General features: G+C 34.8%; 1 protein-coding gene and 1 long non-coding RNA gene across 2 annotated transcripts in view; both read left to right on the forward strand.

The window, feature by feature from the left end:
• LOC141592630 (uncharacterized) overlaps positions 1-16,263 on the forward strand; it is a 62,789-nt gene that overhangs the window by 23,682 nt on the left and 22,844 nt on the right. The gene's annotated exons all lie outside the window — the stretch shown is intronic.
• Positions 10,417-12,931, forward strand: LOC141591258 (uncharacterized). The gene is made up of 3 exons (XR_012520766.1): positions 10,417-10,593; positions 10,688-10,748; positions 12,845-12,931. It is a non-coding gene; the product is annotated as an uncharacterized LOC141591258 (long non-coding RNA).

The raw sequence follows: 16,263 nt of genomic DNA on the forward strand, positions 1-16,263 counted from the left end.
TACACTTTTGACAATTTTAACCCTCTCATTTTCTCCCTCATTTTCCCTCTTACCTTTCTTCATCTCCCACATACACTACTTGTCTCTATCTTAATCTGTCAAAATAATTTGCCGATGATCATTGTAATCATTGGTGATAGACTTTGTTATGATCAAATGATAATGCGTAATAGACTTTGTTATAATCAAACGACAATGCGTACATCAACATCTTGTCGAAGATTTCGTTATCGAAGCTAATAATCAATTAATCACCCCTTCTCAGACCACCCGACCACCATACATTCCATCCCCGGGCTGCCGTTTCCCTGCCCTCCTCCAACTACATGGCCAGACCACCAACGTTGCCATCCCAGCAATAGCAAACAACATTAAATAACCACAAACCCTAAATAAAACAATCAAATGTTAAATATACCATTATAAAATATTCACTTGTTAATAATTTGCGATTAAAGAAAGAAATATATAATTTAGATTCAAATGATCATTCCTAGTTAAAGAAATTTGATTGAATTGAAAAGGTTGTGAGGTTAGTAACTAGAAGAATTAGGTTTAGAGTTTTTTTTAATTAAGGGTATGCAAATGGAAAATAGTATGTAAAAAGTACTGAGTTGAGTAAAAATTGTACTGCAAAAATAAATTACGTATATAAAAAAGACAATTCACATATAATTATGGAGATTTGAAATATTATTTTATTTAAAAAAATTAATCCAAATAAACAATTAAAAAAATTCGAAATTTATTAAAAAATTAAAAGACTTAATTCGTACAGTTTTACCAACATTATAACACAATAGTATAACATTAGAACAAACTTACGTTATAGTTGGCTTGATAGAATTGACTCATTAACAAGATCAAACAAGAGACTAATTATCTAAACTACCTTCGATCTTCTTTCTTTGGTTTTCATATTTAGTGAACTCGATATTCATATAATAGCTCGTTATCTTCTTAGCTTCTTATCTTGTTAATGTAACGTTTCCTTGGGGAAAAGGCTACACATACACATGGTGTATAAAATTTTTGTACACAAACCAATAGCTACGTGACACGTGGCAAACCATAGTTAGCTAGGTTAGATTAATTTAGGGTTAAGTTAGTCATTTTGCATATATAATTAATTAATTTATGGTTAGTTTTATTTCCTTATTTGATTTATTTTGTTTTAATTTAAATTTAGTCAATTAATTAAAAATAGAATTATTTATTATTCCATTAAATCAATTTCAGCGAAATCTAATTATCATATATATTCAATTACATCTGACTAACTTTTGCATCAATCAAAATTTTGCATCATATTAAAGAAACCCGAATTTTAAATAGGTTCGACTAAATTAGGGTTCATCCAAAAATTGAATTAGGGATCATATTAATGAGTTTCGTCAAACATTTCTCCCCTAATTTAATTCTATTAATTAAATTGATGATCCCGTATACAATAAATCTAAATCGCTCAACATTTTCCTCCTAATTTGAGTTTTTCAAATCTAGCCCTAATTTAGCCATAATTCACTTAAACAGAAAAATCGATCATACAATTGATGATGAACTATAATTGAAATCGTGTAATTGGACTAACCCTAGTTTTATTCGTTTTTTTTTTAATAATCCTAATAATCCTCCTCTAATTGCCCAAAAGACACGACTTATATACTAAACAAAAGACACGATATAAACTAAACAAAAAGGGGGAGGGGAAAAGGACAGATCAAAAGAGCGAAGGATCCTCTGCCGGGCCGTCGGCCGCCGGTGTAGGAGCTGATGCCGGTAAACCGGCATGGAATGAATTGATTCCTTGGTTTGGGTCAATTGGTGATTGGTGGTTGTTAATGTTGTTGATGGATTGATTGATGTCGGAAATCAGCCATGGTAGCTGCTCATGTGTGAAGGTTGATGGTGACGGAGGAGCGTTTGACGTGTGATTGAAATGATGGAGATGAATGGCGATGTTGTTGCTGCCGTGAACAGAGGGCAGAGGGGGACATGGCACGGTGGAGATGGATGACGGGTGGTTGATTAAATTTAACTAATACGACTAATTATTAAATTTAACTAATACGACTAATTATTATAAATTAGTAATTTAAGGTATAAATGAGGGGTAAAATACGACTAAAATATTACCCATCAACACTACATCAAACCAATTTCAGGAATTGAATTAGGGTTCATCATCAATTGATTGAACGATTTGCTGATTAATTGAATTATGGTTCATCAATTTTATTAATAGAATTTAATTAGGAATTGATTTTGTATAAGGATTCATCAATTTTATTATTTGTATAAGCATTTATCAATTTGGCTTACTTTCTGTTGAACGATTTTGATTATTTGTATAAGGATTCATTAATTTTATTAATAGAATTCAATTAGAAATTGATTAATCAAATAAAATTAGGGTTCAAATAATTACGTTTTTTTCGAAAAATCACTCAATTATAAAAAAAAAATTACTAAATCAGAAAAAACAAAGTAATTCCTAAATCCCTTTAATCAATCCCTAAAATCGTTGAATCTAAATTGGGAATTTATAAAAATAAATGAAATATAAAAAAAAACCATAAAAAAAATAACCATTTAAAAAAACTAACCATAAAAAAAACTATCCATAAAAAAAACTAACCATAAATTAGTTAACTACATTTGCAAAATGACTAAACTAACCCTAAATTAATCTAACCTAACAAACTATGGTTTGCCACGTGTCAAGTAGTTATTGGTTTGTGTACAAAAATTTTGTACACAATGTGTATGTGTATCATCTTCCGTTTCTTGGCGTTGTATCAATTGTCAATTTGATCTTTACTTTCCTTTTACTATAACACTAGTACTAGTTTTAAACCCGTGCAAAATTGCACGGGTATGTATTTGGGCCGCTATTAATGTTTTTGGATGTATTTTTTTTTTTTTTTACATTTCTATTGTACTTATCTAGTTGGTCTAAATCAGCGATCTACATAATTAATGTTTAAACTTGTTATAAATATGTGTTCAAATGTAATGGTTTAAGAGGAAATAACAAAGGATATTTTTTTAAAAAAAATATATCGTACTATCTAGTTTTTAAAAATTATGCATGTAATTTATTCGCATTATATGTAATTCAATCCCGTAATTAAATTTAATTCCTTCTCGTAATTATGTAATTTTATTACTCCCTCCCATCCGATCTTTTCTTCCCTATTTCCTAAAACGGATTATTCAGGTTTTCTTCCTCTTTCCTTTTTGGGAAAGTTTTTATTATTATTATACTCCTACCTCTTTCCACTCATCAAACTCCACCATATCCTTTATTAATATTTAATTCTAATTATTCCTATTTCTCTCCAATAACCAAACCTCACCCATCTCCTTTATTAATATTTAATCCTAATTATACATACCTCTCCCCAATTACTAAACCCCACTCATATTTTTATCAATATTATAGTCCCCACCCTTAATCCCCGTGCCCACTTCAAAGGGGAAGAAAAGAGTGGATGGGACGGAGTATTATTTATTTATTTTTTTTAAATTATGTAATTCATTTATTTGTAATTAGTTTCATTTATTCCGATTTGTAATTAATTTCGCTTATATGCCATTAGTTTCATTTATTCGGAATGTATAAAAGTATTTCATAGTATTATTTCATAGTATTTGTTCTAAGACGGAATTTGCCGCATGTTTGTATAGCCAGAATTCTGAAGAAATAAATACATTGCACACTAACGGGTTCCACCATAACATGTACTTCAAAAAAAAAAGGTTGAATTAATGACGTGGCACGCTCTGGATTGAGTATTGTCTTCTAAATTAATAAAGATAAGATTGGTGTCCGGCCCCGCCCGGGATTCCTCTATTTAGCATTAAAATTTAATTTCAATTAAATAAAACTACGTCGAAGTTGTATAACTCATAAATTTATCAATAATATATTTTTCTATGACATATTTTAAATTTACGATGAAATAAATTATGAGACAAATTCACTACTCCCGCTATTAATATTTTACTTAAATCGATTGGTTAGCTAATTGTTCATATATATAATTTCTTTTGTTGTTAGTATTGTTACTTTTATTATATTCGTTATTACTACTGTTACTTTTACTACTCCCGCCATAATTATTGTTACGTAATTATTGTTACTTTCACTACTGTCGAATTAGTATTGATAATTTCACTACTCCCGTTGTTATTCCTATTACTTTCACTACTCCCGTTTGCTGCTAATATTGTTACTTTGACTATTCAAACTATTGATTACTATCATATTATTATATCCAATGTTACTACAATTTTTTTTCACTACTAACAGAATTACTTTTACTATTTAGGTATGCAATTTTAAGAGGCTTATATATTTATATAAATATATTACATATATGTATTAAATCAAATCAAAATAATTATGGATTTCTTTTTTTTTTTTGAAAATCTACCTTGATTTATTTACCTTTTAATAGTTTCCAAAATATAACATACTTATATTATATTATATTTGTGTATGTTAGATAATTAACATCTTTATACTAATTAATGCAATAAGTGGTACATGTTAATTTTAAGAAAAATTACCATATTCTGGTGTTCTCTAAATTTATACTTCAACCAAAAATATATAATATTTACATTGAAGTTCCTTGATCAGGTCTATCACACAACGCTACCAATTAAAACAATATAGTATAATTAATTTGTATAGATGTATTTAATTACATTGAAGTTCCTTAGTTTCCAGATTATATATAAAGTATTGATGATTCACACATAAACAGATTACGGTACCAATGTTATAATAAATTAAGGTTGCACAATTACTTGACATAATCAAACTTAAGATTATTGTGGACAACGGGGGGCATTCTATGATGTAAACGTAAGATATACATGGATAATATTTGAATCACGGATACCGCTTTCCTTAGAGATCAATATTCTGACCCTTATAGCCTTGGGTTACACGGGATTTCTAGCAGGATAAAACAAATACGTCATTTCATTTCTTAAGCTTAGAAACAAAGAATTATTTTGAGTTTTTATATTGATTTTATTGTAGCAAAATGTGCAAGAAGATTATTATTATTTTCAACATCAATATCTCTCAACATCTCTTATATAAAGAATGAAGAGGTGTGATGGTTTGACCAAAAGACATGTCCTTTGAATTAAATAACGCGTCCTTTTAATGAAAAAATACAACCTTTCAATGAAAGGGCACAATGCTTCACTTATCCTTTTAGTGACAAGACACAACCTTTCAATGAAAGAACATAGTGCTTCACTTTTGACACAAAACATCTTTCAATGCCATAAACAACTTCATCATTTCTCATCATAGCACACAAATCATCCAAAAGCGAAACGGTGCAAACAAATATTCCTTTGTTGAAAAAATTCGGTAACGATACGAACATTTCTATATAAGTGTGCACTCCGCACTCTCGAACTCATATTATAATGTCGTATAGTTACTACACTTTACACAAATCTCGACTACATTTAAACGACCGATAATTACACTTAAATCACCAACATTTTCATTAATTTGGTCACCCATATGTCATGCAGTTGGATATTTTACGTAGTTACATTGTATGACTAGATGATATCATAATTTTTGAAATGTGCGATGTGTTATTTTTTTTACCAATATGTGAGGCATCGGCCATTCAGTCGATATAGAGTTCCTAGCTCCGAGTGCTAGTGGGTTTTTCTAATATGTTATTTACCTGCACTATGTTGTCATTATAGGCTTTCTGTCTATAACTGAAGTCTATTAAGGCGTTTGATGTGTTTACAAATCAAAGACCCACTAAAATAAGGGATCTTCTTAGACTCATACGTTCAGGAAAATGAGTGTTACTTTATTTAGAAATTGGTATTTACCTTCTCTTTTTACATTCACTTAGGGTCGTTTGATTCAAACATTAGAAATTGAATGAAATGGATTCTAACTCCAATGATGTATGGAGTTAGAACCCCAGGCCATACATGTTTAATGTTTAATGTTGTTTGGTTCAATCCGCGAATGAGAATAATAATGTGTTGGATGGAACGGAGTTGGAAACTTGGAGTGAGATGTGGGTATGAGATTCCAAGGGGTTGGAATGAAGTTAAAATCTATCAGGTATCTAACTCCATTCCAAAATGATCCAATGAAAAATTGGAATTGACTAAAATCATTCCAATCTATTCCAAAAGTTTTAACCAACCACCCCCTTAAAGTATTACATATTTGACTCATCCACCTACCCTCCGACCTCACACGATATATATTAGTTTAATCGATTGTGAGAAGGCAAATGATCGGCTAAAGTCGTATCACCAAATCAAATATAATCCTAAATTACTACTAACAAATAGCTAGCGGTAAGAAGGGTCGAATCCACAGAGAGATGGTCGAATATTGCAAATTACTATGAATGATTCTAAATTATTAAGGTGACGATTTGATTGATTGTTTGTTACTATCTAATGAGACTTAACAATAAATAAGGAAGTATAGGGTGACCGGGTACACTATGCAAGGGAAGAACGAATTAATTACTAAGTCATTTATCAATTTAACTATTTAGGTTAAAGACACGTCTGGTCAGATCTAATGTCAACCTTAGAACAAATCCGATGTGCGATCACTACTATCAGATTACTCTACTTTATACTTGTAGTTTACCCTTAACCAGGCTTTCGATCTTAGGTTTTGGGTTCCTAAACAGTCAATTAGTTCAACATCTCAAACTAATTGAAAGACAATGAATACAAGTAATAAAGCAATAGAGATTAATTAACAAAGCATAATTATAATTTCCCCTAATTCAATCAACATAAATTTCCCTTAATCCTAGATATAAATTAGCTACGCATGATTAAAGGAACAATAACAATAATAAGAGAATAGTAATTAAAAGACATAATTAAAGGAGAGATAGAAATATCGAACAAAGATTAATTGAATGATTAAAGTCCACATCGATTTTAGAGAATACAAAGAAAAGGGTTTTTGAGAGAGTTTTTTAGATGTGTTCTAAGTTTCCTAATAAATAATAGCATAACCTAAAAAAATCCATAGTAACGTTGCTTTTGTACGTGAAACAGCAACTTCAAAATAAGTTATTATGCAAGTCCCATAGTTGGGAGCGATTGTCCCAAACTTAGGAATGTCATGTCCCTCACACGGGAACGTTTCGTCCCAAACTCGGGAACATCTATCTTCTCTTTTAGATATCAGTAGTGGGATTGTCGTGAGATGTTATGATAGGGACCCATCAAGTCCCATGGGACTTCACTTGGAACCATGCAAATTAACTCACAACTCGATCATGTCCAACAAGCATCAAATACGGGGTCCCAAAGCAAACCAAAACATCTCCAATATCATTAACGAGCTAACTCGGCATAATCCAGCTCGATCCAATCAATGTTGTTCCTCCATATCCGTCACAAGAGTAGATAAAATGTCCCCAAACTACCCTTTTCCTATATAACCATGTAAAAAGACACTAGAAAAGAGCATTAGTTCCCAAAAATCGCTCCAAAGAACGCATAGAATACAAGAAAGGCACGGGAATAAAGGGGGTAAAAGCATATAAAATAACGAAACATCGGCAAATAACAATCCTCCCGATTTTGTTCTCATATGACCATATTAGCCGATAAAAAACAATCCACGATAAACATCGTCGTAGTACGCTATCACGATTCGTGATAATTGTTGGAAAATAAATGCAGTAACTAGAGAAGGACCAGAAATACCATATGCGAAAGGTAGTGACGTGGTGCGGAACCACTGCCTTGAAAACTATTATTCCGGTACGACCGTGGTGGCGATCATCAATGACCGGTAGTTCCCAATGGATTACACTACTGCTGCCCTTCAGAATCGCCCACTCGATACTGACGGACCTGGAACTGATCAGAACTGTACCCAGAAATTTAACAGAGAAGAGAAAGAGAAAGAAAGAAGAAGTGTGTGTCGAATTGTATGTCTAAATCACTGAGGGCTGGTGCTGTATTTATAGCAAAAACAGACGGTTTTAGGAGCCAAAACGATCTCCTAAAACGCAGCCTTCAACCCGGAATAGTGAGAGTAAGACTCTCTCCCACTAACAGCCTGGTTGACTGGATTGTCACACAAGTCCAGATGAATCTGGACAAAGACACCTGGTTGACTGGATTGTCACACAAGTCCAGATGAATCTAGACAAAGACACACACGCAGGACCAAAAAGATAAAAGTGGGTCTTTGGCCCGCCCCGTAGGGGCTCTACCCAAGCCCAAACCCGAGCCCGAGCTCGAGCCGGGCCGAGCCGGCGCGCGCGCGCGTGTGTGTTGGACCTAAACCCACAGGCCCAACAACCACAACAAAACCCACCTTGGTCCATTCTCTTATCCATACAAAGACAAAGGGATATATAAATCCCATAAGTTTATTGTTCACCACCGATGTGGGATACTCAACAAACCAAAATATGGGTTTTCCTTTTATCAAGGCATCAATACCAACAATCCCCCACAGATGGCTAAGAGAAAAGGAAAGAAATTTATGAGTAAGGAAGGATTGGATACTTAGGTATCAATATCTTTCGATTTGAATTGACACTTTAGTGAAGTGAGGAAACAACTTACTTACAGCGAGAGAATATCTTGCGATTTGAATTCCTAACTGAGCTTCAGTCGATACCCCCCACAGCACATATCATACCTTCGAATTGATCGTTCCGCGATTTCAGAGTGCAACGCGCTCTTTAGAGCTTATGCGTTACCTTGGTACTAATAGATGTGTTCACAAGACTTCTCATAGTCTTGAGATCATCACACCTACGTAGGTGGCTCAAGTTCTTCCCAGTTAGCACTTCTCACACGAGCCATTAAGGACATAAGTCCAACCTGGTGTATAATTCATCAAGTGCGTCTCAAAAGCACCACCATAAAGGCTATGAATCATACTACACCATAGGAATAGAGACTTTGGGCCTAGTCAAATATCAATCTTGACTCACGGACCTAAGCCCCATTCCCCTCGACGTGTCAACGACTAATCTCTTAGTCAGCCCCTTAGTAAAGGGATCAGCAAGATTACTTTCGGACTTCACATAGTCCACAGTAATCACTCCGTTCTCAAGGAGTTGTTTAACTGCAGCGTGCCTTATTCGCATGTGTCTCTTTTTCTCATTATAGACACTATTCTTTGAAACGCCAATAGCAGCTTTCGAGTCACACAGCATGGAGACCGGAGTAAGCCGTCCTCCCCATACTGGTACATCAGCCAATAGGTTTTTCAACCACTCAGCTTCTTGTCCTGCCAACTCAAGAGCTATGAACTCCGACTCCATGGTAGAGCGTGCTATACAAGTCTGTTTAGAAGACTTCCACGATATGGCACCTCCACCCATGGTGAAGACATAACCACTAGTAGAACAAATCTCATCGTTACCTGCAACCCAATTTGCATCACAATATCCTTCTAACACAGCAGGAAATTTACCATAATGCAAACACAGATCAACTGTTCCTCTTAGGTATTTTAACAAGCGACGAATAGCATTCCAGTGTTCAATGTTAGGGTTATGTGTATAACGACTCAGTCTACTAACTGCATATGCAATATCTGGTCGAGTACAGTTCATAAGAAACATCACACTACCTAGGATTTTAGCATACTCTTCTTGGGAAACATCAATACCCGAGTTTTTACACAAATGTATACTAGAATCATAGGGTGTTCTAGCAGGCACAACATCAAAGCAGTTAAACTTTTTCAACACTTTTTCAACATAATGAGATTGACTTAGACAGATTTCATTGGGGTTTCGGATGACCTTAACTCCTAGGATAACACCAGCTTCTCCTAAGTCCTTCATCTAAAATTGTGATGACAAAAATTCTTTGGTTCTAATTATCACCTCCAAATTATTACCAAGTATTAACATGTCATCAATGTAACACCCGCGAATTTTCTATTTTGACATTTAAAATTTATTAAACCGTTTGACTACTTTATTTTATAATTTTGAATTATTCAATTTAATTAATTTTATGTCAAACACGATTTTATAAACGTATTATATAAAAGCTCATTTTTTATAAAAATACGTATTACTAAATTATATTCTTGAGGCGTAATTTATATAATAATATATATATACGTATCTTGGTCGGATGATATTAGTGACAATAATAATGACCGTAATAATAATAATAAGTCCCGTCTCAATTTCCGTCTAAACTTTAGTCTGTCACATTTCATGTTGTACCTAATTTAATATGGACCAATCAAAAACCAACAACACATTCCCCCACCTTCAAAATATCTACTATTATCATTATCATATATTATTATTATTATTATTATTATTATATATTATTATTGTTGATGTCTTGTTTTGTGCGTGTCCCCAACCCCACACCTGCGTACTCCCTCCTTTCATTTCTTTCTTTCTTCTTCCTGGAAACAAGAGCAGCAGCAACAGAGAACACAAACCCGTACACCCACCATTTTCGCGAGCTCCATTTGCAGATCCCTCCCTTATTTCTTAACCAAATCACATAATTCTTGCACCTTTAGCTTCCTCTCTTCTTCCTCCTCATTTCTAGGTAAGAAAGCTCATGTTTTGGCTTAGTTTCGAAATGGGCTTCTTATTACAAACTCGGTTTGTGACCCATATTACTCGTTTTTCCTCCTTTCTAGTCGAAGACTGAAGTAAAGCTCGTGCCTTGGACGTTTTCACCCGAGAATTTGAAGAGTTAAGGTAACGGTGATAGGTTACTCGACATGAGTCGATATTCTTACTGCTTGTTTTCCGGTCTATTCATGGTTGAAATGATTAGTGTTAGTTTCATGTGAGTCTTACCATTTCCGTCCTAATGCTACCTTCAATGTCAGTTTCGAGTTCGGTCGAAATTTCGAGTCGGGTAGACGGTTGGGGGACTCTGTTTGGAGCCGTGTTCAGCATGATTTTCTGTAGTTTAGGCGACTGTTGTTGGGGATGGTTCATGCGACTGGTGTGACTAAGGGTGTCGGTTCTAGGACAGTAGGACGCTATTGGTGAGACGGGTTTCCTGTGCGGGTTTTGAGACAAGTACATGTCGAGGTTTGGGGACGGGTTAAATGCATCATTGAATCTGTTTTTGGGACGGGTATGGTGGTATGTCGGGACTGACCTTATACTTGCCATGTACACTTCTTTATCGTCATGTGTATACCTGAACTTCTCGCATCAAAGTGCCTAGCTTGGACCGTGCTTTACCACGGATTATGGTGGGGCTTCACGGCTGTTTGGCAGCTGTGGGTGGTGGTTATGGGTAGTGTTTGCGGTCTGTTTATGGGCTGTGGTGGCTGGTGGTTTGGTGACGGGTGTGGGACCGTTCAATGGCTCTTTCTAGTTGTGGGTTGAGGACCTTGAGGTTGCTTTGGCGCTATTTGAGATTTATTTGAAATAATAAACTTTCCGTCTCGTGTTTTATAAAACGCAACCCGTTAAAGCATTGTTCATTTATATACCTCCCTTTCATGTTTTATAATTGTGGAACCCCATTATTTAATCATCTAAATTACCGTCTCAAATATGCTCATGTACTCGTCTCATTACTTAGTAATGTGTCAAATTGGGCTTGTTCTATATTATATGCTTTTGAGCCATATAGGTGTAGTATGGCATTCTAATAGGGCTTGTCATGATTTTATAATTGGGCTTGGCATGTTTATTTATTTGGGCCTTATATGATTAGCTTGCTAGGTTTCACATGTTTCCATTGTTGGGGCTTGACATGCTTATTGTGTCGGGCCAACCTCATAGTGTTTAGTGGGCTCATGAATGGGTCATTTGAGCTTGGTCGTAATTTGTTCCGTAATTTTCATATAACGTAAATTACCCATTATCAATTATTATATTTTATTTAACTGGCATGTTAAGTTATAAAATAGAATATCTATTAATATAAGACAAGTATGAGTCATTATCATTAAATGGTTATTTGTGAAGAGTCATATTCTTGTTAATGCCTTGTATCGTTCTGTTGTGAGAGTCTTGGTCCTATCGGATACTAGGGGTGAGCTATAAGCCCTCTAGTTGCGATATGATCGTTGGGATTAATGTTCCCATCTGTACTCATGGTGAGATGCAAGCCATGAGTATGAATGTGACATTTATGGTCCCGTATCATATGATGTTTGCATGATCTTTCTTACTCCTATTGTGACTCAAGTGTGACATTTTACATTGTGTGACTACTTGACATTCCTTATTTATTTGCCCTCGGACATTGGGTCACGGTTAGGTGCCATTGTTTCCGAGTTGGGCTATTTTTCCTTCCGCCTCTTCGGACCGGGGGTCACGGTTAGGTGACAAGGTTCCGATTTGGGGTTACTCGACTTTCGGGCACGGTTAGGTGTACCATGTTTCGAGTCTTAGATACGATTTGGTATCGTGTGTCGAATCGGGTGTCGTCCATCCCGAGAGTCTGGCCAGGTTTAGACTAGGACCGTATTATGATCGTCGTCCTACCAAGAGGTTGGAGTCTAGAGGGTTTGTCTTGTTTGAGTTCATACTAAGTATATGTCTTACACTTGTTGAGTCGTGTCCACATGAGTGGGTTGACTTGGTGATTCTATTCCCTTGATTGCATATTCATCCTCATGCACCATGTCTATTCTACTAAGAAAGTATTATGCCTGTTTCACCATGATTGTTCATTATATCTCCTTATTCTTCATTGTTCACCTATGTTGCATGATTAATATGTTTGTTTAAGTGTTGTTTGTTACCTGCTTTTCGACATATTGTGGCTGGGAGAACCTTGAGTTACTCCCCACTGACTGTGGCGTTCATGTTTACATGAATGACAGGTGGTGAAGATGCTTATGTGGGGAAGACGTGTGGGCTAGCGAGAACTAAACCCTTGGACCTTAGTTTCTAGTTTAGAAACCCCTTATATATTTATTCGTGGGATATCTTTTCCCCGCTTTCTAGACTTGGGTTGTAATGACCTAAGTTGCCTATTGTAGTTCTGTTTCATTTAGTTAGTGGCACCCGCGTGCTAATCTTTAACTAGTAACTTAAAAGTTTTTAAAATCTCACTAAATTCCGCATTAATTTATTAGTTATATTTTCCGCTTTATCGCGGGGTGTCACAGTTGGTATCAGAGCATATGTTGCTCCCGACGCACACACGTGTACCCCAAATTTAAATGTGAACTTGACCTTGAATAATGAATGAGAGATGGGTAGACTTAAGGACCTAAGGTGGTAGTCTGTAGTGTGTTTGCTCTTTGTTAGGTTCTAACATGTTTGTTGTTTGTCATTTAATAATTGTTGTGTCCTTGGATCAATGACCGTGGACTTACCTACGAGAAGATCAAGATTTGGTGCTTATTGCAAGAAATTGAGGATTTGCCCAACTTTGAAGAATGCTTCTACTTCCTCGAAGATGTTTCTCATTCTTGGTGTACCTTGTCTTATTCCTTATCTCTTAGTGCTTATCCTTTCTCTAAACTCTCCTCTGTTCTACTTTGAAAGTCACTCTTGTATTTCCTAACCTTGTCCTTTGTTCTCTGTTAAATTCTCCTTAACGCCTTTTTAATAGTACTCTTTCTTTTGAAGGATGTTGACCTTGATTGGAAAAGTTTGACTTTTGTGGAGTTTGTTTATGGTTAACCCTTGACCCTGATTTTGAAAGGTTGTGATATTAGAAAGACTTAGGTAGCATGATGAGACATACTTGGTGATTCCTATACCTAGTTCCTTGACAAAGTGAGTATAATTGATTGGTGGATTCTTTGTGTTAGGAATGAGTTGCCTATGCGATTAAAGTTATAGAACTTGGCTTTGCTGTTTATGTTTGAGATTTGAAAGCTTAGTAGGTTGAGCGTCGTTACCTTAGGAGTAAACATGAGATAAGTTTAGGATATGAATTTGGGAGAAAACCCATTTTTAGATGTTATTGATCCCGTATAGATTGGTGATGTGATTTGATGTCAGTTGTTCCTTAAGAATTTTGTTGAGAAGTCTTCGTTAATTCATTCTTTGGTTTTTAAAACATTGAGGTTGTGTCGAGTGCTTGAGATAAAGAGATGCTTTTATACATGAGTGGTAGATTTGCCTTAGGGAAATCCTAATGTGTGATAAGATAGGTGGAAGAGGTATCTAACCGATTTATCAACCCTTAAGCAAGCGTTTATTCTACCTTGACCCTTGTTTTGGGATTTGGTGGTTTTGTTATGGAGGTATAATATCCTAATAGGCGTGACCTTGTTAGAGAGAACCTTAAGTCTTAGAAAGCTTTTGGTTTAAGCCTTAAAATCCTCTTTCGTGCCATTAATCATTTTTCTTCCCTTCGTTCGTACCTTGGTTGGATTTAATTCTTAAGTATAAAAGTTCACTTGTCATTTCCTTGTCTTGAATACCTCCCTAATTCTAATATCTCTTACTGGTGTTAACTAGTTATCTTTATCATTTGACTCCCTTAATTTCACGTCTTGACATGTTCATGTATCCCTTTGAAATTTCCTATCTTTTCCTAACCTGGTTATTACTCTTGTTTCCTTAGTGGAGTGATGGCATTGTTGGCTACGTTGTAGAGTGAGTGGGATGCTCCTTGAGGATTCTTTGTGAGTCTTGTTTTCGTCGAAGTTGGATTAGTAGAACTTAAGTTAGGTTGAGTAGGAAAATTCGTATGAGATACCTATTTATCTTTTGGTTGGTGATCTTTATAATTTGGGGAATGTGATCATCTGTGCTTGTAAATTCGGGTGTGAATAAGATTTTATCTGGAATGTTAGAAGATATAAAGAACTTGGGATTATGATCTTCGATTTAGGATTTTACCATAGTGAGACCTCATAGTGGTCGATAGTTGAGTTTGAGCGTAACTCTTTTAAGTAGTTTTGATCTTGGTTTTGTGGAAGTCCTTTGTAGATGTTTGAGGGTTTGAAGTGATGAGATCACACTTATAGTAGAGTACCTGGTTTCAAGGAATAGCTTAAGATGAAGTAACATGAGTGATTTGAGGAGATTCTTGAGAGTGTTGTGATTATAAGTTTTATTACTAGGAAGTTTTTTAATCGTTTGGATGATGTTGTTATTTGAGGTTTGAATACCTGGCGTTTCCTTGTTGTCTAATCCATCCTCTTCTTTGACCATAAGCGTTACCGTACATACCTCTCTTTCTCACTTCATCTTGCTCCTCCCTTAAGTTTGATGCTAGTGACCTATAAAAACTCTTATCTTTTACATCCTTGTAACTTTGACTTCAAGTCTTGCCCTATGAAATTCATCATAGCTCTTTTTATGAGTTAGGTTTGGACTCTCTTAGCGTAATTGGTATTTATGTTGTCTAAATTGCCTTTCATTTTATACAATGCCTAAACTTTCAAGCTACCATTTTTGTTCCATTGTTAAAAGTTTGTGTTGCTTTTACAAAACCTTACCCATTTTAAAAGGATTGAAAATGAAAATTTGGTTTAGTTTCCTGTTTGTTCTTGGAATATAGACTACTTTATCATGATTTTAATTGCTAAACATGTGATTTCTTAAAATTTTATCCAATTTCTGTTAAACTTTGATCTATTTATGATTTTTGTCAAAGTATAATGTTATATTTTCAGGAATTTGATTCCCTGCTGAGTTTAAATGAGAAGTCTTCATTTCTATTTTGGCTTTTACAAGAGAAAATTTGAGTGGATTGCCTTTTTCTTTTGATTTTGACGTTGATCGGATGATAGAACTTGTTATTGGAGACGTTTGATAACTTGTTCTACGCTTGTCGGCGAGTGGTTTTTGGTTTAAATTGTCTTTGACTTGGAAAGTTGGCGTTCTTGTGTGCCGACAAGAGCAATTTCGTTCCATGAATGAGACTTATACTTTTGAAAACTCTTCATTAATGTTTTTGAAAGTATTTTGATTTTCAATTTATACACATGATTTGCCTTTTTACCTTATCTTTGATTTGGAATGTGATGTTCTTGAATACGTAACGAGAACACTTTCGTTCCTTTGATGAGAATAAGGTTCTGTCGAAAATTTTATTTGAAACTTTTGGAAGAATTATAATTCTTACGATAAGTAACCTTTTATTGTTTTGGTTACCAACTTTAAAAGTCCAATTTTATTTTTATAACCTTTCATTTCTACTTTCAAGTTTCGAGGACGAAACTTTTTAAAAGGTGGGGTGATTGTAACACCCGCGAATTTTCTATTTTGACATTTAAAATTTATTAAACCGTTTGACTACTTTATTTTATAATTTTGAATTATTCAATTTAATTAA

Source organism: Silene latifolia, chromosome 7, assembly GCF_048544455.1.
Source record: "Silene latifolia isolate original U9 population chromosome 7, ASM4854445v1, whole genome shotgun sequence".
Classification (NCBI taxonomy): domain Eukaryota; kingdom Viridiplantae; phylum Streptophyta; class Magnoliopsida; order Caryophyllales; family Caryophyllaceae; genus Silene; species Silene latifolia.